The sequence below is a fragment of the Bos grunniens genome, chromosome 4 (genome assembly GCF_055505025.1).
Source record: "Bos grunniens cultivar Pamir isolate PY7600 chromosome 4, Bosgru_T2T1.0, whole genome shotgun sequence".
Classification (NCBI taxonomy): domain Eukaryota; kingdom Metazoa; phylum Chordata; class Mammalia; order Artiodactyla; family Bovidae; genus Bos; species Bos grunniens.
The window spans coordinates 92,329,740-92,354,850 of record NC_141168.1 but is presented as its reverse complement, the minus strand read 5'-3'; the positions used below and the strand labels follow the sequence as shown (position 1 = coordinate 92,354,850).

Genomic DNA, 25,111 nt, shown 5'->3' with positions numbered 1-25,111 from the left:
TCAGATCTCAGTAACCATCTTTGTAATGATTATTTCCAATGTATTATTTGAAAGTGTGGTTATATATTGAGAAAACTCAAGAGTTTTATAACAAAATTAATTTTCTTTCTTTCTTTTTCTGTTTTTTTGCTGTTGTAAGTGGTTCCTAGTAAAACTTTCTGTCTTTAGAGATTTTGTGAAAATAATTAATTCTTTTTGTAACCTCCCTCATGGTTAATGGCCTGTTCAAGTTTCTTGATGCTTTTGAGAGTGGTGGATGTTTTTTCTCCTAGAAAATTCTCTATACAATTGAGAATTTTTTGATTGCATCAAATAGACTTTTGTGATTGCAAGAAAAAGCTGTGATATTACATACAGATAGTTCTTCCCTTAGAGTGAAGTGCATAGGTGACAGATCTATGTCACCTATAGAATCTCCAAGGTTCTCTTTTTAGAAGAGAAGAAATAAAGTAGTATGCAGTTGTTAAATCACTTACCAAAGGATTTCCCTCTTTATTCTTATTCAGAAAGGCTAATATATGCAAACATTACTAACTCTGTGCAAACTTTGTTGCCTTTTGGGCATTTGAGCACAATTTTACATTACAAGATATTGCAACTTGAATTTTTAAAAAAATCAACACTGCTTATAGTTTCCTTCATTGTGCAAAAGCTTTTATAAGTTTAATTAGGTCACATATATTTATTTTTCTTTTTATTTCCATTGCTCTGGGAGGTGGGTCATAGAGGATCCTGCTGTGATTTATGTCAGAGAGTGTTCTGCCTATGTTTTCTTTTAAGTGTTTTATAGTTTCTGGTCTTATATTTAGATCTTTAATCCATTTTGAGTTTATTTTTGTGTATGGTGTTAGAAAGTGTTCTAGTTTCATTCTTTTACACGTGGTTGACCAGTTTCCCAGCACCACTTGTTAAAGAGATTATCTTTTCTCCATTGTATATTTTGCCTCCTTTGTTAAAGATAAGGTGTCCATAGGTGTGTGCATTTATCTCTGGGCTTTCTATTTTGTTCCACTGATCTGTATTTCTTTTTGCCAGTATCATACAGTTTTGCATACTGTAGCTTTGTAGTATAGTCTGAAGTCAGGTAGGTTGATTCCTCCTGTTCCTTTCTTCTTTCTCCAGATTGCCTTGGCTATTCAAGGTTTTTTGTGTTTCCATACATATTGTGAAATTATTTGTTCTAGTTCTGTGAAAAATACCATTGGTAGCTTGATAGGGATTGTGTTGAATCCTATAGATTATTTTGGGCAGTATACTCGTTTTCACTGTATTGATTCTTCTAATCCATGAACATGGTATATTTCTCCATCTATTTGTGTCATCTTTGATTTCTTTCATCAGGGTTTTATAGTTTTCTATAGATAGGTCTTTTGTTTCTTTAGGTAAATTTATTGCTAAGTACTTTATGTTTTTCATTACAATGGTGAATATGGTTTCTTTCTCTATTTTTTCATTGTTAATGTCTAGGGATGCAAGGTATTTCTGTATATTAATTTTATATCCTGCAAATTTTCTATATTCATTGATTAGCTCTAGTAATTTTCTGGTGGTATCTTTAGAGTTTTATATGTAAAGGATCAAGGCAGCCTTCAGAATGGGAGAAAATAATAGCCAACAAAACAACTGACAAATAATTAATGGCCAAAATATACAAGCAGCTCATGCAGCTCAATATGAGAAAAACGAACAACTGAATCAAAAAGTGGGCCAAAGAACTAAGCAGACATTTCTCCAAAGAAGACATACAGATGGCTAATAAACACATGAAGATATGCTCACATCACTCATTATTAGAGAAATGCAAATCAAAACCACAGTGAGGTATCATGCTGGTCAGAATGGCCACCATTAAAAAGTCTACAAACAATAAGTGCTGGAGAAGGTGTGGAGTAAAGGGAACCCTCTTACACTGTGGGAATGCAAACTGGTAAATCCACTATGGAGAACAGTATGGAGATTCCTTAAAAAACTGGAAATAGAACTGCTATATGACCCAGCAATCCCACTGCAGGGCATGCACACCAAGGAAACCAGAATTTAAAGAGACATATGTACCCCAGTGTTCATTGCAGCACTCTTTACAATAGCTAGAATATGAAAGCAACCCAGATGTCCATCAGTAGACAAATGGATAAAGAAGTTGTGGTACATATACTCAATGGAATATTACTCGGTCATTAAAAAGAATGCATTTGAGTCAGTTCTAATGAGGTGGATGAATTTGGAGCCTGTTATACAAAGCTCCAATACTTTGGCTACCTGATGTGAAGAACTGATTCATTGAAAAAGACCCCAGTGGTGGGAAAGATTGAAAGCAGGAGGAGTAGGGGACAACAAAGGATGAGATGGTTGGATGGCATCACCGACTTGATGGACATGAATTTGAGCAAGTAGTTGGTGACAGACAGAAAAGCCTGGCGTGTTGCAGTCCATGGGGTTGCAAAGAGTCGGACATGACTGAGTGCCTGAACCAAACTGATATAGAGTGAAGTTCCTCAGAAAGAGAAACACCAATACAGTATATAATGCTTATATATATAGTTTAGAAAGACAGTAATGACAATCCTATATGCAAGGTAGCAAAAGAGACACACACATAAAGAACAGACTTTTGGACTATGTGGGAGCAGGTGAGGGTGAATGATTTGAGAAAATAGCATTGAAACATGTATATTACCATACGTAAAATAGATAACCAGTGCAAGTTTGATGCATAAATCAGGACACTCAAAAGCTGGTACCCTGGGATAACCCAGAGGGAATGGGTGGGAAAGGAGGTGGGAGGAGGGTTCAGGATGGGGGGACACATGTGCACCCATGGCTGATTCATGATGATGTATGGCAAAACCCACCATAATATTGTAAAGTAACTAGTCTCCAATTAAAATAAATAATTTAAAACATCAGCAATGCCAATAATAATTTAAGCAGGTCCCTGTTAGCATATTATCATCCAAATATATTAACATAATATCTGTGCAGTTAGTAGACTGTAACTATACATGCATTTATTTTCAGGGTGATGGGAACAGAGTAAATGTGCAAGGAGAAAACCTACAGGAGTGTGCCAAAATAGTGCAACTGTGCAGTCTAGTTTGGCATATCCTGTGTAAACCAGAGACAGATGTAACTTTCTAGAGAAGCCCTACGGTGTTCAGACAGGAATCTTGGCGAACTCAGGTGAGAAAGACAGGCCTTGGATTGATAGTATCTTCTGTATGGTTGAAATGCAGTAATCAGTGACTTTATTAATAAAACAGATGGAAATTTGCATTCAGTTTTGTAGCCACTCTAATTGTATTCTAGATAAAATATTACATTCACCTGTAGGTATTGTGTTGTATTGATAAACTAGTTTATATGGTTGAGAATAGTGAACTTGGAGCTGAGGTTTGTTCTTAACTTTGACACTGATTTTAGACTTTGGATGTATACTTTATCTCCTTGATTTTTATTGACTCATCCATAAAAGAGAATGTTACCTACCATACAAAGAAAAATAAAACATTATAACCTTGTAAGATTTTAAAAAGACAGTTAATAGATGATCAAACCATAAGGCCCAGAAGGTTTAAATGTCTTTCTCAGGACATAGTGCTCACAGTGGAACTCTGCTCACAATGGAACTCAGGTCATCATCTTCCAGGAGATTCGGTTCTAAATTCTATACCTTCAGTGTCATTGACATGTCTTTAACTAAAGCTCTAGCAGCTGTATGAATCTTATCTGGTAGAAATGTTGATGATGCTATTAATTTTGTAGAATACACACATTTCTGTTTGATTATGGATCTTTATACATTTCCATTAGTGATTAAAGAACTATATTAATAATAGTAATAAAATGTGAAGTTAATGAATTTATATATGTTACTTTCTAATGTTACAAGCTAGAAAAATGGGGTAAAAATATAAGGTAAATAAACATATGTGGCAGATCATATTTTCCAAAGATGGCCACAACATCTCCCATTCAATATTTTAGCTTTACATTGTGATTTTGAGAAGTGCGTCTGTATCCTTTCATATTGAACCTGCTTAGACTTGTAACTATACTGAAGCAACACTCTGTGACTTCTGAGGCTAGTCCTGAAAGGTGTAGCCTAAAACACTTGCAGTGAAACCCTTAGCTACTGTGTAAGCATCTCCATTTCCCAGAGGCTGCCATGCCGTGAGGAAGTCTAAACTAGCCTATATGCACAGACTGTGTGGAGAAACTCTTAAAACTTTATAAAGACACATGGATGTATGGGTAGGCCCTGCCTGTGGGCAATTTCCATTACTATCTGATTGAAACCACAGCCCACATCAGTATCATTCAGCTGAACCATTTCCAAATTTCTAAATTTCAAGATCTCACATGGTTTTAGAAAAGAGAGAAACATTTGACAGAATGCTTTCTTAGATCATTTAAAAAATAGTTGTATCTAATTTTCTATTTGAAGTTGTTTACATGATTATAATGGAACTTCCCAGGTGGCTCAGTGCTAAAGAATCCACCTGCCAATGCAGGAGTTGCAGGAGATAGGGGTTTGACCCCTGGGTGGGGAAAATCCCCAGGAGAAGGAAATGGCAACTCACTCCAGTATTCTTGCCTGGAGAATTCCATGGACAGAGGAGCCTGGTGGGCCACAGTCCATTGGGTTGCAAAGAGTCAGACACAACTGAGCATGTGCACACCTGCTTGTAGTATGAACTTTAACCTCCTCTGAGGCAACTGCTTCACTGTCTTCAGGAAAGTATACAGTTCATGTTTTTAATGAGTGGTTCTTGTTTTGATTTGTTAGAAATTACAGAATGTTCTGAGTATCCCATCTGGGTTGAGGAAGTGTAGACAGGGACAGACCACTCAGAATGTTCACATAATCCCAAACTGAGTTCATTCAGTGGAAACAGCTGCTCAGCTAGACCAGAGGTTTGGGAAGGTATTACTCATTTACAGGACATGGAATGAGTGAGTGCTCAAATAATCTAGTTGAGATCTTAAGACGTAAGTGGGTGCCAGTTGACATCTGGGCTACACGTGTTGCACAACTGATGCTCATCAACAAGCTATTATTTGACATTACCCTGATAGCTGTCTAGGTGTTAATGTACCCTGGTGTTGAGACAGAGGTAGCATTTCTCCCTCAACTTTCTGTAAAACTGATCATATTTGAATGGTGTTGTCTTTATTTTGATTATTTTGCTGTATTTCTTCAAAACAGTTTTTTAATCATAAAAATGAAATCTTGATATACATTAATTTTTCTTACTCTCCATGTAAAGTTTAGGACTTGAATACTTAATGTATGTCATAGCTGTAAATATTAAAATCTTATTTAAAAATTATTTTTAAACTTTAGGAAAAGTGTGCCATAAAACTTAGCTATTTCCACAAAACTTAGTCTGTCATCTTTAGTGAATAAAAATCTGAAAGTATCATTTTTATATAAAAACGTAATGAAAATATATTTTCAGCAGTGTAAAGCTGAAAAATATAAGAATCCTACTCAGATGCATAGAGATTCTATAAATAAAGTGCTAATGTCATTTATAAATGCTTTTATAATAAATCTCAATACAGTAGACCCCCACACTGCATCACTTCTGAGGAAACATTAACCATGGTTATACCTGAGTATGCATAGTTAGAATTGTAACTCTGGATGTTGATGGTTCAGGGATTAAGCACTGGATAGATTCATGTAAGCAAAGACATTTTATTTCTGCATCAAGCTAATCTTAACTTTATTGAACAGGCTCCAGTTCTTTATATGTCTGAACTATAGAAGTGCCTGTGGCACCTGCTATTTTATACGGTGCTTATATGGGCTTCTGGCTTTTTCCTCAATTACATTTCCATTTAGAATTATGTGTGGCCTATATGTAACCTTCCTGGTGACTCAGTGGTAAAGAATCTGCCTGCCAATGCATGAGACTTGGGTTTGATCCTGGGTCGGGAAGATCCCTTGGAGAGGGAAATGGCAACCCACTCCAGTATTCTTGCCTGGGAAATCCCATTGACAGAGGAGCCTAGTGGGCTGCAGTCCATGGGGTTGCAAAAGAGTCGAACATGACTTACTAATTAAACAACGTACGTAGCCTCACATCATGAGTTTTCTTTTACAGCTTTATCTCATTTAATTATCACTTTTTATACTAGAAGTAATTGTTAAAGTAGTTTCCTTAATTAGACTTTCTTCTTTTTGCACATAATGTATGGTGAACTCATTTATACAACTATCATATTTTATTTATGTACTCTCATTTATCTTTAATCTTTATTTTCTGGCTAAGGAACTGTTACTTTTAAAAACTGCTCCATTTTCTTTTCATTTCTATCAACAAGATTAGCTCTTGGCGTTCTTTGGGATTTTCCACCGCAATGATATTTTTCTCACATCACAGGACTTATTTAAAACATTGGGAAAGGAGACAAACAGAACTTTTAAGTCAGTGAGTGCATTATAGTAAGGTATCGATACTTTGGATGGACAGCAAGTCTGTACCACACCAGCCTCTGAATCCACATGATTCAAATTTTTAACTCAGGAAAATAATCTTTAATTTCATAGAATTTTAGAAATTTTAAAAAGATAGATTTCTTACTAATAGTTTAAGTTGGAAATGTCAGTTACTCAAATGCCATGAGCCTCCTGTAATTTTAGTTAAGACCCATATCAAAGGATTTGATAATTACTGGAAGTAGCAAATAACAGTTTTGGAGCCATTGTCAGTAGTCTATATCTGAATTCTGTCCTAATTGAGAAGTTGTTCCCTTTTCTTTCTTTTGAACAAGGAAAAAAAAAAAATGTTTGTGCCCTCTAATTTAATCCAAAACCTTGGAAGAGACACACGTCCACTTTTAAAATCTGGTTCTGGGAGAAAAAAATGAAAGTATTTTAAAATTCACACTACACTAATTATAGGTACAACTTTGAAATTTCTCCTTCTCTTAGATTTGACAAATGTTACCTTGTGTTTTCATAATGACATAATAGTTTTGTGTAGCACACAATCAAAATGTCATTATAGCATATTACTCAACCACTGAACACGCCATTCTTTGCCAGAGGATCTTTTCTTAGTACATGTGTTTCAAAAGCACTTACTCTGTAAATGAAAGATTAAGGCTTAGCTGACCTAGATTGAGCTGTGGGGATTTAAAATCCAGGGATCAATTATCTTGGGTCTACCTCAGTTCAATTCTTTTTTTCAGTTTTTTGGTTGACTCAGTGGATTCATTCCAGTTTTCTGGACAAAGAAAATCTTTCATGCTTGCTTTAAAAAAAAAAAAAAACACCCAAAATGAAAACAAAAAATGGTGAAATAAGCAAGCATGAATTAGACGATCATGTTTTGAATAGGATACCACAAGTAGGTTTTATTTTATATTCTGTTGGAAGAAACTGGAAATTCTATTGCTGTCTCTTTAGTCTCACTGATTGACAGAGAAGTCCCAAGCAGATGTGTAGTTATATTTGAAAATAAACCTGTCTTCACAAAAGCAACTCCTTTTAAGCTATGCCTTGCATTTGATGGTATTTAGCTTATCTTTCTCTTAGGCTCTGAGATGAATGGGGAATTATTTTATTTCTTATTCGTGAAGAACCAACAACAGAGGGATACAACATAGAGCCATTGCATGTACTGTAATTAATGAAATAATATGAAACCTTTGAAGAGTCTCTAGTAGATACGGAATTTTTAAAATGTAATGCTACATAGAGGAGTTCTTTGTAAAAATCTGCATGATGTCCCATTTTTCTTGCTTTTTATGAAAATAAAATTATTGAAAATATCTTTGGCATTTTAAAGACTCAATTTTGGTTGAAAATGAAAACTATGAATGAAGAACACTTGATTCCAAATGAGATAATTTTGTGTAACAATTTCATTACATATTAAGACATGAAAATATACAACGGCAACAAGCTAAAAAATACACTTATTTTTCTACCAAGTTTTATTTGAAAATTCATTGTATATTGAAAGAACTTAAAACATAAAAGGATTAAAATTTAACATTAAACTTTTTATAAACATTTGATAACTTACATAGAAAAAATAACACAGTAGACTTATTTTTCCTCTATGATGGCATAATGGGACCAGATTTATTCTCTCACATTAAACAACTGAAAATCATACAAGATACTTGTGAAACATCAGTTTTCAGGCAATGGCCAAAAGGTAACACAGAACATCGATTTGTGGGGGAAGGAAAACAAGTATATGATTCCTACAGCTGCTCTAGCTCATGGCCTAGAGTTTCCAAGAGGTGGTGTAGTGAAGAGAAACCTCAACAATGCTCAGAGGCCTTGTGAAGTTGAGAAGACAGAGTTTGAGGAGACCAAGTCACCTAGGATTTGAGGGCAAAATACCAGATGTGAGATATGAGTATACAGCATGGACACAGACTCCAGATATCTGCATGGGATCCCTTTGAGGCTCTGGCTGAGTACTGCCCTGCATATACATGTAAGGGAAGTACATGAAACTAAGAAATGAACCAACAGGAAAGAATTCAGTTAGTTCAGTCACTTAGTCGCATCTGACTGTTTGCGACCCAGTGGACTGCAGCATGCCAGGCTTCCCTGTCCATCACCAAATCCCGGGGTTTACTCAAACTTATGTCCATAGGGTTGGTGATGCCATCTAACCATCTCATCCTCTTCCTTCAACCTTTCTCAGCGTCAGGGTTTTTTCCAGTGATTTTTTGCATCAGATGGCCAAAGTATCGGAGCTTCAGCTTCAGTATCAGTCCTTCCAATGAATGTTCAGGACTGATTTCCTTGAGGATGGACTGGTTGGATCTCCTTGCAGTCCAATGGACTCTCAAGAGTCTTCTCCAACAACCACAGTTCAAAAGCATCAGTTCTTCAGCGCTCAGCTTTCCTTATAGTCCAACTCTCACATCTATACATGACTACTGGAAAGACCATAGCTTTGACTAGACGGATCTTTGTTGGCAAAGTAATGTCTCTGCTTTTGAATATGCTGTCTAGGTTGGTCATAACTTTTCTTCCAAGGAACAAGCATCTTCTAATTTCATGGCTGCAGTCACCATCTGCAGTGATTTTGGAGCCCCCCCCCCAAATAAAGTCTCTCACTGTTTCCATTGTTTCCCCATCTATATGCCATGAAGTGATGGGACCAGATGCTACGATCTTAGTTTTCTGAATGTTGAGTTTTAAAGTCAGCTTTTTCACTCTCCTCTCTCACTTTCATCAAGAGGCTCTTTAGTTCTTCTTTGCTTTCTGCCATAAGGGTGCTGTCATCTGTGTACCTGAGGTTATTGATGTTTCTCCCGACAGTCTTGATTCCAGCTTGTGCTTTGTCCAGCCCAGTATTTTGTATGATGTACTCTGCATATAAGTTAAATAAGCAGGGTGACAATATACAGCCTTGATGTACTCCTTTCCTGATTTGGAACCAGTCTGTTGTTCCATGTCCAGTTCTAACTGTTGCTTCTTGACTTGCATATAGAATTCTCAGGAGACAGGTCAGGTGGTCTGGTATTCCCATCTCTTTAAGAATTTTCCAAGAGTAGGTAAGGCAATTTCTGGAGCTCACTTGAGGCTGGGAATAATCTAGGTTGGCACCAGCCAAAGTGGACGCATCTAATGCATAGAACATTGAGTAGAATTCTCAGAAATGTATTGCCTTAATGATAGAATAGATTTGTACTCAAAGACTTTTCTGTACTTGCTCTTAAAAAAAGATTAAAAGCAAACCTCCAACTTAGAATCAAAGTTACCTGCATCCCCAAATAAAGCCAGCCACTCAATATTTAAAGAAATACAACAAAATCCCTACAAATAAATCCATAATTCCCGAAACCCAGTAAAATATTACTCATTTATAAATAAGCTGGGAAATATGATTCATAAGAATTAGAAGAGTTGATCAATAGAAATCGACCCAGAAATGATGCTGATGACAGAAATTACTGAAAAGGATGTAAAAACAGCTATTATATATTCCATATAGTCAAGAAGGTAAAGGAAAAATGAACATTAAGAAATGAAAATCACAGGTATTAAAAAAAAACAAAATGAATTTTCTAGAGGTGAAGAATATATTTGAAATAATAAATACTCTCAAGTACTTTAATGAATATCTGGCTCAGCATTGCAAAAAGAGTTCTTTCAAATGGAATATATATCAATGGGAAATATACAAAATAAAATACAAGACAACAAAAATGGAAAAAAATAGTGCAGAATTGACTTGTGGGACAATATTAAATTGTTCTAACACATTTGTTATTAAGGACCCAGAGGAATTGTTAGGAGAATATAAATGGTAATAGAATAAATAATGGCCAAATTTTCCCCAAATTTCTTGAATACTATAAAACCAGAGATTCAAAAGTTCATTGAACTCCAAGAAGAAAATATATAAAGAAAATCATACTACTACTACTACTACTAAGTCGCTTCAGTTGTGTCCAACTCTGTGCAACCCCATAGACAGCAACCCACCAGGCTCCCCCATCCCTGGGACTCTCCAGGCAAGAACACTGTAGTGGGTTGCCATTTCCTTCTCCAACCAAATCATAAACAAATACCTAAAAAACAGTGATAGAGACAAGTTTTTGAATAGACAGAGGAAAAAAGGGCTTCAGATCAGATCAGTCGCTTAGTCGTGTCCAACTCTTTGCAACCCCATGGATCGCAGCATGCCAGGCCTCCCTGTCCATCAGCAATTCCCGGAGTTCACTCAGACTCACGTCCATCGAGTCAGTGATGCCATCCAGCCATCTCATCCTCTGTTGTCCCCTTCTCCTCTTGCCCCCAATCCCTCCCAGCATCAGAGTCTTTTCCAATGAGTCAACTCTTCGCATGAGGTGGCCAACATACTGGAGTTTCAGCTTTAGTATCATTCCTTCCAAAGAAATCCCAGGGCTGATCTCCTTCAGAATGGACTGGTTGGATCTCCTTACAATCCAAGGGACTCTCAAGAGTCTTCTCCAACACCACAGTTCAAAAGCATCAATTCTTCGGCACTCAGCCTTCTTCACAGTCCAACTCTCACATCCATACATGACCACAGGAAAAACCATAGCCTTGACTAGATGAACCTTTGTTGGCAAAGTAATGTCTCTGCCTTTGAATATGCTATCTAGGTTGGTCATAACTTTCCTTCCAAGGAGTAAGCATCTTTTAATTTTATGGCTGCAGTCACCATCTGCACTGATTTTGGAGCCCAGAAAAATAAAGTCTGACACTGTTTCCACTGTTTCCCCATCTATTTGCCATGAAGTGATGGGACTGGATGCCATGATCTTTGTTTTCTGAATGTTGAGCTTTAAGCCAACTTTTTCACTCTCCACTTTCACTTTCATCAAGAGGCTTTTGAGTTCCTCTTCACTTTCTGCCATAAGGGTAGTGTCATCTGCATATCTGAGGTTATTGATATTTCTCCTGGCAATCTTGATTCCAGCTTGTGCTTCTTCCAGCCCAGCGTTTCTCATGATGGACTCTGCATATAAGTTAAATAAGCAGGGTGACAACATACAGCCTTGATGAACTCCTTTTCCTATTTGGAACCAGTCTGTTGTCCCATGTCCAGTTCTAACTGTTGCTTCCTGACCTGCATATAGATTTCTCAAGAGGCAGGTCAGGTGGTCTGGTATTCCCATCTCTTTCAGAATTTTCCACAGTTTATTGTGATCCACACAGTCAAAGGCTTTGGCATAGTCAATAAAGCAGAAATAGATGTTTTTCTGGAACTCTCTTGCTTTTTCCATGATCCAGTGGATGTTGGCAATTTTATCTCTGGTTCCTCTGCCTTTTCTAAAACCAGCTTGAACATCAGGAAGTTCACGGTTCACATATTGCTGAAGCCTAGCTTGGAGAATTTTAAGCATTACTTTACTAGTGTGTGAGATGAGTGCAAAAAGGGCTTATACACATGAAACAAATATTGTTATGAAAGATGCAAGTGAGGGGACAGTAGAACAACATGGCAAGGCATTGAATGAAGAAAAATCATCATCTTCGAGTTGTATATGCTGCAAAATGTCTTCCAGAAATTAAGAAAAAAACAAAACTCATTCAGATAAATAAAAACAAAGGGAACTCATTGCCATCAGACCTGTACTATAAGAGATGTTTAAGGCAGTTCTTCAGACAAAATGTGATAACAAATTGAAATTTGTATCATGTTGGACTGAAAAATCACTGGAATGATAAATGTGTCTAAATATAAAAGATTTTAATATTTAAATATAAAAATATATATCAGATCAGATCAGTCACTCAGTTGTGTCTGACTCTTTGTGACCCCATGAATCGCAGCACGCCCGGCCTCCCTGTCCATCACCAACTCCTGGAGTTCAATTTTTTTACACGTGATTCTATTTTATCATCACCCTGTGCTTATTATGTAAACTATTTTGTTTATTGGTTGCTTTAATGATCACTTCATATACATTTAACTTATCAAGTCTATCATTAAATAATATAACACTTCACATATATTGAAAGAACCTTAAAAAATATATACTTCCATTTACTTCCTCCCATTCTTTGGGCTCAGGAATATCCCCTGGAGGCAGATATGACAACCAACTCCAGTATTGTTGCCTGGGAAACTCCATGGACAGAGAAGCCTGGTGGACTCCTGTTCATGGGGTTGCAAAAGAGTCTGACATGCTGAGCACACACACACATAAAAGATTTTGGCTACATACTTTAGAAAGTCTTTAAAATATAACTGACAAAGGACACTAATAATAATATATTAAAAAATTATAACACGTGGAAGTGAAATATGTGACAATAATAGCACAAAGAATAATGGTGGTTTAGTTGCTAAGTTGTGTCCACTCATGCAACCCCATGGACGGCAGCCCAAGTTCTGTAAAGACTCTTATTTAGTAGATTTGGTGTTATGCTGAAGACTCACCATTTTTGAAAAGCTCCCTAGATATTTCTGGTGCTTGTGGTCCTGGAATACTTTGATAAACACTAGGCTAGACTTTCTGAGTTTACAGAACAATGGTTAGTCATTCTTAAAAGAGCCTGCACCGTAGTGCTGCAATGATGGATAGTATAGGTTGGAAGAGACCTTTGATGAACAAAGCAATATTTTCCAGTGGGTTAAATATGTCTGTGTTGTAGTTCCACTTCTCTTTTACCCAAATGACTTGCTCCAGCTTAGAGCTGAACTGAATACAAGTTTTCCTCCTCTCTTCATTGTCCACATTTTAGAGGTCAAGAGGTAATTTTCCTAATATACATTGACAGCAAGGTTTATTAACATGAACCTGGGGTAACTTAAAAAATAAATTATCTTAAGTATATCCTAAGATCAATTTTTCCAAAATGTAAACACAGACCATTATACTTAGTGATGATGATGATGATGCTCAGTTGCTCAGTCGACCCCATGGACTGTAGCCTGCCAGGCTCTTCTGTGCATGGAATTCTTTTCTCAATCCAGGGGTTGAACCTGCATCTCTTACATCTCCTGAATTGGCAGGGGGATTCTTTACCACTTGGGCCACCTCAGAAGCCCCATCATACTTAGTATATATCCTTAAAAAATTAATTGGCTGCTATCCAATAGGCTCACTAGATATTTTAAAATCTGAGAATGCATTTTTTACAGTTAATTTGTGTGAAGGAGTATCTGAGAACTTAAATCTAGAATAAAATACTAATTCTGTTCCTGTATTTAAAAAAATATTTTAAAATAATTATTACTTTCAAATTTCTTTCATCAGATTTTCTTCAGATTGTTCATTTGAAAGAATGGCTACAATGATAGTTTGATGTTGTCTTTGATGAGGATGGAAGGCCATGTACCTTTTAGTCTTTATTTTATGAGAGAATCTCAACATGGTCTCTCTAAAAGCATAGGAATCTCCCTTTAACTGGCAGATTCTATACTTCTTTGTGGCCACTGCTGAGTTTTCCAAATTTGCTGGCATATTGAGTGCAGCACTTTCACAGCATCATCTTTCAGGATTTGCAATAGCTCAACTGGAATTCCATCACCTCCACTAGCTTTGTTTGTAGTGATGCTTTCTAAGGTCCACCCGACTTCACATTCCAGGATGTCTGGCTCTAGGTCAGTGATCACACCATCGTGATTATCTTCATCATGAAGATCTTTTTTGTACAGTTCTTCTGTGTATTCTTGCCATCTCTTCTTAATATATTCTGCTTCTGTTAGGTCCATACCATTTCTGTCCTTTATCGAGCCCATCTTTGCATGAAATGTTCCTTTGGTATCTCTAATTTTCTTGAAGAGATCCCTAGTCTTTCCCATTCTGTTGTTTTCCTCTATTTCTTTGCATTGACCGCTGAAGAAGGCTTTCTTATCTCTTCTTGCTATTCTTTGGAATTCTGAATTCAGATGTTTATATCTTTCCTTTTCTCCTTTGCTTTTTGCTTCTCTTCTTTTCACAGCTATTTGTAAGGCCTCCCCAGATAGCCATTTTGCTTTTTTGCATTTCTTTTCTATGGGAATGGTCTTGATCCCTGTCTCCTGTATGATGTCACAAACCTCATTCCATAGTTCATCAGGCACTCTATCTATCAGATCTAGTCCCTTAAATCTATTTCTCACTTCCACTGTATAGTCATAAGGGATTTGATTTAGGTCATACCTGAATGGTCTAGTGGTTTTCCCTACTTTCTTCGATTTAAGTCTGAATTTGGCAATAAGGTGTTCATGGTCTGAGCCACAGTCAGCTCCTGGTCTTGTTTTTGCTGACTGTATAGAGCTTCTCCATCTTGGCTGCAAAGAAGATAATCAATCTGATCTCAGCAGTGGCCACAGGACTGGAAAATGTCAGTTTTCATTCTAATCCCAAAGAAAGGCAATGCCAAAGAATGCTCAAACAACCACACAATTGCACTGATCTCACATGCTAGTAAAGTAATGCTCAAAATTCTCTAAGCCAGGCTTTAGCAATATGTGAACTGTGAACTTCCTGATGTTCAAGCTGGTTTTAGAAAAGGCAGAGGAACCAGAGATCAAATTGCCAACATCCGCTGGATCATGGAAAAAGCAAGAGAGTTCCAGAAAAACATCTATTTCTGCTTTATTGACTATGCCAAAGCCTTTGACTGTGTGGATCACAATAAACTGTGGAAAATTCTGAAAGAGATGGGAATACCAGACCACCTGACCTGCCTCTTGAGAAATTTGTATGCAGATCAGAAAGCAACAGTTAGAACTGGACATGGGACAACAGACTGGTTCCAAATAGGAAAAGGAGTTCATCAAGGCTGTATGTTGTCACCCTGCTTATTTAACTTATATGCAGAGTCCATCATGAGAAACGCTGGACTGGAAGAAGCACAAGCTGGAATCAGGATTGCTGGGAGAAATATCAATAACCTCAGATATGCAGATGACACTACCCTTATGGCAGAAAGTGAAGAGGAACTCAAAAGCCTCTTGATGAAAGTGAAAGAGGAGAGTGAAAAAGTTGGCTTAAAGCTCAACATTCAGAAAACGAAGATCATGGCATCCGGTCTCATCACTTCATGGCAAATAGATGGGGAAACAGTGTCAGACTTTATTTTTTTGGGCTCCAAAATCACTACAGATGGTGACTGCAGCCATGAAATTAAAAGACGCTTACTCCTTGGAAGGAAAGTTATGACCAACCTAGATAGCATATTCAAAAGCAGAGACATTACTTTGCCAACAAAGGTTCGTCTAGTCAAGGCTATGGTTTTTCCTGTGGTCATGTGTGGATGTGAGAGTTGGACTGTGAAGAAGGCTGAGCACCGAAGAATTAATACTTCTGAACTGTGGTGTTGGTGGGTCCTGAGAGTCCCTTGGACTGCAAGGAGATCCAACCAGTCCATTCTGAAGGAGATCAGCCCTGGGATTTCTTTGGAAGGAATGATACTAAAGCTGAAAGTCCAGTACTTTGGCCACCTCATGCGAAGAGTTGACTCATTGGAAAAGACTCTGATGCTGGGGGGGATTGGAGGCAGGAGGAGAAAAGGATGACAGAGGATGAGATGGCCGGATGGCATCACTGACTCAATGGATATGAGTCTGATTGAACTCCAGGAGTTGGTGATGGACAGGGAGGCCTGGCGTGCTGCAATTCATGGGGTCACAAAGAGTCGGACACGACTGAGTGACTGATCTGATCTGATCTTATCTGATACTTTTTTGTCAGAAAATAAAACTATCGGATACTTGATGTCTGATATTAATCAAAAGATCTCTTTCAAGAAAAATAAAAATTATATTTGTAGAGTTACCAGAAGGACATGCCATTTATTCATTCTCCTTTTCTAACTCATAGGTGCTTTAAATGTCTCTGTCTTGTAACTTTTAAAAATCATTTCATACCGCCCTCTTACTGGAGCTTACTATTTTTTTTTCTCTTTTGCACCTCTTTTTTTGAAAACTAAGCTTCAGATATTTCAGAGAATGAAAAAAATCATCATTCCACTATACGACATATCTTAAATGCTAACATTGTGGGTCATATTTGCTTCAGACCATTTGTGCTTAAAGGACAAAGCATCAGAGATAAGGTAGAGCCCCCCCCCTTTTTTTTTTGCAAATATTCTAAAGAATGCCTCAAAGCTTTTATTTATTTATTTAAGTGTAAATTTGAAAAAAGTGTGAAAGTGTTAGTCGGTTAGTCATCTTCTTGCCCTGTCTTCCCAGATATAGTGACCATCCTGAAGCTGCTTGTCTTTCTCCCGACCGTATTTTTAGTTTTTATATTTTTTTTATCATAAAGCTATGAGTCTTTACAAATATAGAGTATATTTTGTGTATAGACTAATGCAGATATATCATACTCATTTTCCTACAGTCTTTTTACTCCACATTATGTGCTCTGGATGAAATTATGTTGACAAATTACGCATTCTTTTCAACTGTTATGTATATAGCATTACACTGTGTGGTAAACCAAATTTTTCATCTTTCCTTGTGTTGATAGACTTTACTTCCAAAAATTTTTTATTATTAGTGATCTAACAAAAATCCTTGTATATGTCTCCTTGTGTAAGAAATATCCTAAATTTCTTAAGGCTGTAAAAAGCTACATTTTTACTGTTACTACATGCCACATTACTTCAAAAGAGTTGCTTCAGTTTTATTACCTCTTATTGGAGCTTCCCCCTGGAGAAGGAAATGGGACCCCACTCCAGTACTCTTGCCTGGAGAATTCCGTGGACAGAGGAGCCTGGTGGGCTGCCGTCTATGGGGTTGCACAGAGTTGGACACGACTGAAGCGACTTAGCAGCAGCAGCAGCAGCAGCAGCAGTGGAGCTTCCCAGGTGGTAGGTGGTTAAGAATCTGCCTGCTGATGCAGGAGACTCAGGAGATGCAGGTTCTATCTCTGGGTTGGGAAGATCCCCTGGAGAAGGAAATGGAAACCCATTCCAGTATTTTTGTCTGGAGAATTCCGTGCACGGAGGAGCCTGGTGGGCTGCAGTCCATTAGGTTGCAAAGAGTCAGTTGTGACTGAGCATGCATGCATGCATGCGTTGGAGCTTACTGTTTTCTCTTTTTCTTTCTGGTCTTTCTTTTTAAAACTAAATTGGGAGTTAAGGATTGATATGTACACACTATTATATTTAAAATGAATAACCAACAAGGACCTCCTATATAGCACAGAGAACTTTGCTCAATATTATATAACAACCTAAATAGGAAAAGAATAGATTCATGTATATTTATAACTGAATTCACTTTGCTATATTCCTGAAACTAACACAACATTGTTAACTATACTCCAAAATAAAATAAAAACCTAAAAAAAAACAAAAACAAAAAACTTACTGAAGTATAGAATAATTTAGACATATAGGTTATTTCAGAGAAGTGGTAAAATCATTATTTTACCACTCACACATTGAAAATGGATTTCTAAAAGTGTCTTTTCTTTACTTCTTCACACATGCTTAGTTTTGTTACTTTAAAACTTTTGCCAATCCAGTGGATGCAAATGGGTGTATCATTATAGTTCTAATTTGTATATCTTTGATTACTGTTACTGTATCTCATTACCTTCACAGGAGTTTTTTTTTTTTAATTGATTTTTAGTGTTTTTCAATAATAACCATTTGTAGGTTGAGGTTGACAATCTTTTCTCACTTCCTGGCTTGTTTAAATTAAGTTTGTGGTATCCTGAAGGTCTTCATTTTATGAAATCAAATGTGGGCTTTGGATCAAGTCCTTGTTAAATATAAGTCTTAAGATCTTAGGCAACTCAGCCTCTCTGGGTCTCATTGTACAATGGGAATAACAATAACCCCTACTTCTGTAGCAGTATGGAGAAAGTACCTGCTATATATTAGTTGTTGTAATTTTCAAAATATTTCTATATGAATCTCAGTTTGTGTGGCATTAAAGAAATGCTTTGCATACTAACATAATAAATATGTTCTTATATTTTCTTTAAAAAATTTTAACGTTGTGTTTTTCATATTTAGATTTGTATTTAGATCATTTGAAATTTACTTTATGGATGATATGCAGTAGGAATCCTCTTTTCCCCCTATAGCTAGTTAATTTCTTTAGCCACTTATTTTCTGTCCTGTCCTTTCCCTGCTGACTTATGATGCTACCTCTAATATACCAAGTTCTAAGGGATATATGTGTATTTTTCTGCATTCCCTACTCAGACTTATTTGTATAAAACATCAGTTATTACCATACTTTAGATTTTACTTTGGCCTCACAATGAAATTTAATACTTGGTAGGGCAAGTCACTCTTATTTTACTTCTTATTTAAACTTTTCTTGGTTATTTTTGCCTTTCATGGTTACCTTTGCCCTTTTCTATAGATAGCTTTGCATTATTTATTCAGAAAATAATTTTGTATGCAAAGTAAAACATTAGTTTTCTCTTTTCTATTTCTTATAGTTTCTATTTAATTTCCTCACCCTAGTTTAATTATGATGTCTCCTATTCATTTTTGGAATACTCTGTCAAATAATATGTGTGGATTTTTTAAAACCTAGGCTGAAATTATGTATATTTTAATATATATGATTGATTTTTTAACAGACTGGTTCCAAATAGGAAAAGGAGTCTGTCAAGGCTGTATATTGTCACCCTGCTTATTTAACTTATATGGAGAGTACATCATGAGAAACGCTGGGCTGGAAGAAGCACAAGCTGGAATCAAGATTGCCGGGAGAAATATCAATAACCTCAGATATGCAGATGACACCACCCTTATGGCAGAAAGTGAAGAGGAACTCAAAAGCCTCTTGATGAAAGTGAAAGTGGAGAGTGAAAAAGTTGGCTTAAAGCTCAACATTCAGAAAACAAAGATCATGGCATCTGGTCCCACCACTTCATGGGGAATAGATGGGGAACAGTGGAAACAGTGTCAGACTTTATTTTTCTGGGCTCCAAAATCACTACAGATGGTGACTGCAGCCATGAAATTAAAAGACGCTTACTCCTTGGAAGGAAAGTTATGACCAACCTAGATAGCATATTCAAAAGCAGAGGCATTACTTTGCCAACAAAGGTCCATCTAGTCAAGGCTATGGTTTTTCCTGTGATCATGTATGGATGTGAGAGTTGGACTGTGAAGAAGGCTGAGTGCTAAAGAATTGATGCTTTTGAACTGTGGTGTTGGAGAAGACTCTTGAGAGTCCCTTGGACTGCAAGGAGATCCAACCAGTCCATTCTGAAGGAGATCAGCCCTGGGATTTCTTTGGAAGGAATGATACTAAAGCTGAAAGTCCAGTACTTTGGCCACCTCATGCGAAGAGTTGACTCATTGGAAAAGACTCTGATGCTGGGAGGGATTGGGGGCAGGAGGAGAAGGGAATGACAGAGGATGAGATGGCTGGATGGCATCACTCAGTCGATGGATGTGAGTCTGATTGAACTCCAGGAGTTGGTGATGGACAGGGAAGCCTGGCGTGCTGCGATTCATGGGGCCACAAAGAGTCGGACATGACTGAGCGACTGAACTGAACTGACTGAATATACTTGGAATAGATTCAACCATTTTATTTTGCAGTTTCTATTTGCCTGCCCCTCTTGTCATGTCTTCTTGCCTTGAATTTTTCTCTAGTGATATGAGAGTTAAACATTTGTATTTGAATTAAGAAGCCTAAGTTTAATTTCCTTTTTGACTCTTCTCTGGAACAATAAAATAACCCAAGAACGCCTTAACTCTGCTTTCCTCAATCTTATTTTTTCCTTTTATTTTTTATTAAGTATATTAATTCCCCCTTATGTTTACTTATTTTTAAAATTATAGCAAATATTTATTTTCTCATTCAGCAAACATTTATGAATACATATGGCCATCCATTCCAGTATTCTTGCTTGAAAAATCCTATAGACAGAGGAGCCTTCCAGGCTGTAGTCCACAGGGTCACAGAGTTGGATACGACTGAAGTGACTTAGCATGTAGCATAGGCAAATCATGGGCTTTTCTGGTGACTCAGTGGTAAAGAATCCACCTGCAATACAGGAAACCCAGGTTTGATGCCTGGGTCAGGAAGATCTCCTGGAGAAGGAAATGGCAACCCACTCCAGTATCCTTGCCTGGAAAATCCCGTGGCCAGAGGAGCCTGGTGGGCACAGTCCATGGGGTTGAAAAGAGTTAGACACGACTGAGCCACAGCACACACAGCACACGTAGGTGAATCAGAGACATATCTGTTCTGAGTTTGCAAGTTTGATCTGAACAAAGTAACTCTGGCTCAAATGCATGTACACAAGTGTAAGTGTATGTTTATATTTGTGTGTGTGTGTGTGTGTGTGTGTGCATGTTTGTTTTGACTTTTATTGTTAAAATCATGCGACTGATTCTCATGCTCTGTGTTATTTATCACTTGTCTGCTGTCTGTCTTGATAACCTTGTAGAAAATAACAAGTTAACTTGACTTTAGTGTTCCTTTTGAGTTACATGGTACTGTTCTGCATGTTGCAGAACCTTGGCTCTTGAAGTGGTTTAGTATTTGTCCCTGTTATTTGCTATCCTTTTGCAATTACTTGATTCCTTCCTGGAATTTTTATTTCTCTGCTTTTTATTTTATTTTGGTTTTTAAAATTCCTCCCTAGATATGGCTCAGTGATTGTGTTTTCTTTTCAAGGAGAAAGTACATTTTCAGGCTCCATTAAAGATGCTCTGCCTGCCGTGTTTCTCATCTCCTGTATCCATGTAAGCAGCAGGATTCCAAGCCTCAGACCTTAGAAACTCCACATGTGTTGAAACTCCCTTGAGCTCTATCTTCTGTTTAGCACTCTAGGTTTGATTTATAATTCAATAATTTATAATTCCATAGTTCAGGAAACTAGGATTTCTTTTTAAACGGCCTACTATGTGTTTGTTTTAATATAATTATATTGCATACAATATTCGTATGTGTTGTAGTGTGAGAAAAGCTCATCTGTGTTCAGATGTTTACACTGCCAGACAACTATGTAAGTGAGATGAATTCTATGGATGATTTTTTGTTTCAGGTTTTTTAAAGGTACTTTTGCTTTCAGTGTGGTGACAAAAACAGTGTTTTACATTGAATCACCCTGCAAATACAGATGTACATAGTTTTATTAGTAATTTTTTCACTCATATATACAACTTTCAGACAGCTTTATAAGAACTTATGTGCTTAAGTCTTTAGTCATAATAAATTTGTATGTCTTAGCTATCTAAGTGAAAGTTGCTCAGTCATGTCTGACTTTTTGCAACCCTGTGGACTGTAGCCTGCCAGGCTCCTCTGTCCATTGAATTCTCCAGGCAAGAATGCTGGAGTGGATAGCCATTCCCTTCTCCAGGGGATTTTCCCAACCCAGGAATCAAATCCAAGTCTCCTGCATTTCAGGTGAATTCTTTACCAGCTGAGCTACCAGGGAAGCCCTAGCTGTCTAATGGCAACCTTAAAGAAGAACCTGTCAAATGAAGAAGCAGATTGTCAAGAATGATAGCTGGAATTTCTCAGCCTTCAGTGACAGAGTTGACTGAAAACAAGTCAACAGCCATGTCAGTGGTAGAATCCATTATTGTTGTTCAGTCAGTTGTGTCCAACTTTTGTAACCCCATGGACTGTAGCACACCAGACTTCCCTGTCCTTCACCATCTCTTGGAGCTTGCTCAAACTCATGTCCATTGAGTTTGTGATGCCACCCAACCATCTCATCCTTTGTCATCCCCTTCTTCTCCTGCCTTCAGTCTTCCCCAGCATCAGGGTTTTTTCTAATGATTCAGCTCTTTGCATCTGGAGGCCAAACCATTGGAGGAGCTTCAGCTTTAGCATCAGTCCTTCCAGTGAATATTCAAGGTTGATTCCCTTTAGGATTGACTGGTTTGCTCTCCTTGCAGCTGAAGGCTCTCAAAAGTCTTCTCCTGTACCACAATTCAAAAAGCATCAATTCTTCAGCACTTAGTCTTCTTTATGGTCCAAATCTCACATCGGTACATGATTCAGGGAAAACAGTAACTGACTATATGGACCTTTTACAGCAAAGTAATGTCTCTGCTTTTAAATATGCTCTCTAGGTTTCTCATAGCTTTTCATCCAAGAGGCAAGCGTCTTTTACTTTGATGGTTGCGGTCATCATCCACAGTGATTTTAGAGCCCAAGAAAATAAAGTCTGTCACTGTTTCCATTGTTTTCACATCTATTTGCCATGAAATGACAGGACTGGATGCCATTATCTTAGTTTTCTGAATGTTGAGTTCTAAGCCAGCTTCTTCACTCTCCTCTTTCACCTTCAACAAGAGGCTCTTTAGTTCCTCCTCACTTGCTACTATAGGGTGGTGACATCTGCATATCTGAGGTTATTGAGATTTCTCCCAGCAGTCTTGATTCCAGATTATGCTTCATCCATCCCAGCATTTTTCATGATGTACTCTGCATGTAAGTTAAATAGGCAGGGTGACAATATACAGCCTTGACGTACTCCTTTCCTGATTTGGAACCAGTCTGTTGTTCCATGTCCAGTTCTAATTGTTGCTTCTTGACCTGCATACAGGTTTCTCAGGAGAAAGGTAAGGTGGTGTGCTATTCCCATCTCTTTAAGAATTTTCTATAGTTTGTTGTGATCCCACAGTCAAAGGCTTTTGCATATTCAGAGAAGCAGAAGTAGGTGTTTTTCTGGAATTCTCTTGCTTTTTCTATGATCCAAGAGATGTTGGCAACTTGATCTCTGGTTCCTCTGCCCTTTTGAAATCTAGCTTATACATCTGGAAGTTCTCGGTTCACCTACTGTTGAAGCCTATTTTAAAGATTTTGAGCATTACCTTGCTAGCATGTGAAATGAGTGCAATTGTGCAGTAGTTTAAACATCCTTTGGCATTGTCTTTCTTTGGAATTGGAATGAAAACTGACCTTTTCCTGTCCTGTGGCCACTGCTGAGTTTTCCAAATTTGTTGGCGTATTGATTGAGTGCATCACTCAACAGCATCATTTTTTAGGATTTGAAATGGCTCAGCTGGAATTCCATCACTTCCTCTAGCTTTGTTCGTACTGATGCTTCCTAAGGCCCACTTGACTTCACACTCCAGGATGTCTGGCTGTAGGTGAGTGATGACACTATTGTGGTTATCTGGATCATTAAGACCATCTTTGCATAGTTCTTCTGTGTATTCCTGCCACCTCTCTTAATCTCCTATGCTTCTGCTAGATCCATATCATTTCTGTCCTTTATTGTGCCCATCTTTGCATGAAATGTTCCCTTGGTATCTCTAATTTTCTTGCAGAGCTCTATAGTCTTTCCCATTCTATTGTTTCCCTCTATTACTTTGCATCATTCATCAAGAAAGGTTTTGTTATCTCTCCTTGCTATTCTTTGGAACTCTGCATGCAGATGGGTATATCTTCACTTTTCTCCTTTGCCTTTCACTTCCCTTCCTTTCTCAGCTATTTGTAAAGCCTCCTTTGACAACCGATTTGCCTTATGCATTTCTCTTTCTTGGGGGTGGTTTTGATCACTGCTTCCTGTACAGTGTTTCAAACCTCCATCCGTAGTTCTTGAGGAACTCTGTCTATCTGGTCTGATCCCTTGAATCTATTTGTCTATTCTACTGTATAAACACAAGGGATATGATTTAGGTCATACCTGAATGCTCTAGTGGTTTTCCATACTTTCTTCAGTTTAATTCTGAATTGTCAATGGGTTCATGATCTGAGTTGCAGTAAGCTTTAGGTCTTGTTTTGCTGACACTGTGGAGCTTCTCCACTTTTCACTTTCATGCATTGAGAGAAGGAAATGGCAACCCACTCCAGTGTTCTTACCTGGAGAATCCCAGGGATGGGGGAGCCTGGTGGGCTGCCGTCTGTGAGGTCACAGAGTCGGACACGACTGAAGCGACTTAGCAGCAGCAGCAGCAGCAACAGCATGGAGCTTCTCCATCTTAGGCTGCAAAGAATGTAATCAATCTGATTTCAGTATTGACCATTGGTTGATGTCCATGTGTAGAGCTGTCTCTTGTGTTGCTGTAAGAGGGTGTTTGCTATGACAAGTGTGTTTTCTTGACAAACCCTGTTAGCCTTTGTCCTGCTTCATTTTGTACTCCTTGCCTGTTTTCCAGGTATCTCTTGACTTTCTACTTTTGCATTCAGGTCCCATATGATGAAAAGAACATCTTTTTTTTTTTTTTTTTTTTTTTGGTGTTAGTTCTAAAAGGTCATGTAGGTATTCCTAGAATCATTCAACTTCAGCTTTTTCAGCATTAGTGGTTGGGGCCTAGATTTGGATTACTGTGATGTTGAATGGTTTGCCTTGGGAATGAACAGAGATCATTCTGTCATTTTTGAGATCGCATCCAACTACTGCATTTTGGACTCTTGTTGACTATGAGGCCAACTCCAATTCTTCTAAGGGATTCTTGCACACAGTATTAGACATAATGATCACCAGAATTAAATTCACCCATTCTGGTCCATTTTAGTTCAGTTGCTTAGTCAAGTCTGATAATTTACAACTATGTGGACTGAGCATGCCAGGCTTCCCTATCTATCTCCAACTCCTGGAGCTTACTCAAACTCATGTCTATAGAGTTGGTGATGCCATCCAACCATCTTACCCTCTATCATCCCCTTCTCCTCCTGCCTTCAATCTTTCCCAGCATCAGGGTCTTTTCAGATGAATCAGTTCTTCACATCAGGTGGCCAAAGTATTGGAGTTTCAGCTTCAGCATCAGTCCTTC

General features: G+C 37.7%; 1 long non-coding RNA gene across 2 annotated transcripts in view; it reads left to right on the top strand.

Moving 5' to 3' along the window:
* LOC147374529 (uncharacterized) overlaps positions 1-25,111 on the top strand; it is a 139,132-nt gene that overhangs the window by 65,994 nt on the left and 48,027 nt on the right. The window contains exon 4 of one of the 2 annotated variants that reach the window (XR_015162866.1): positions 3,019-3,396. The exons of the other annotated variant lie outside the window; for it this stretch is intronic. This is a non-coding gene — a long non-coding RNA (uncharacterized LOC147374529). Of the gene's footprint in view, positions 1-3,018; positions 3,397-25,111 lie in introns of those variants that run through there. 2 annotated transcript variants of the gene reach the window in all.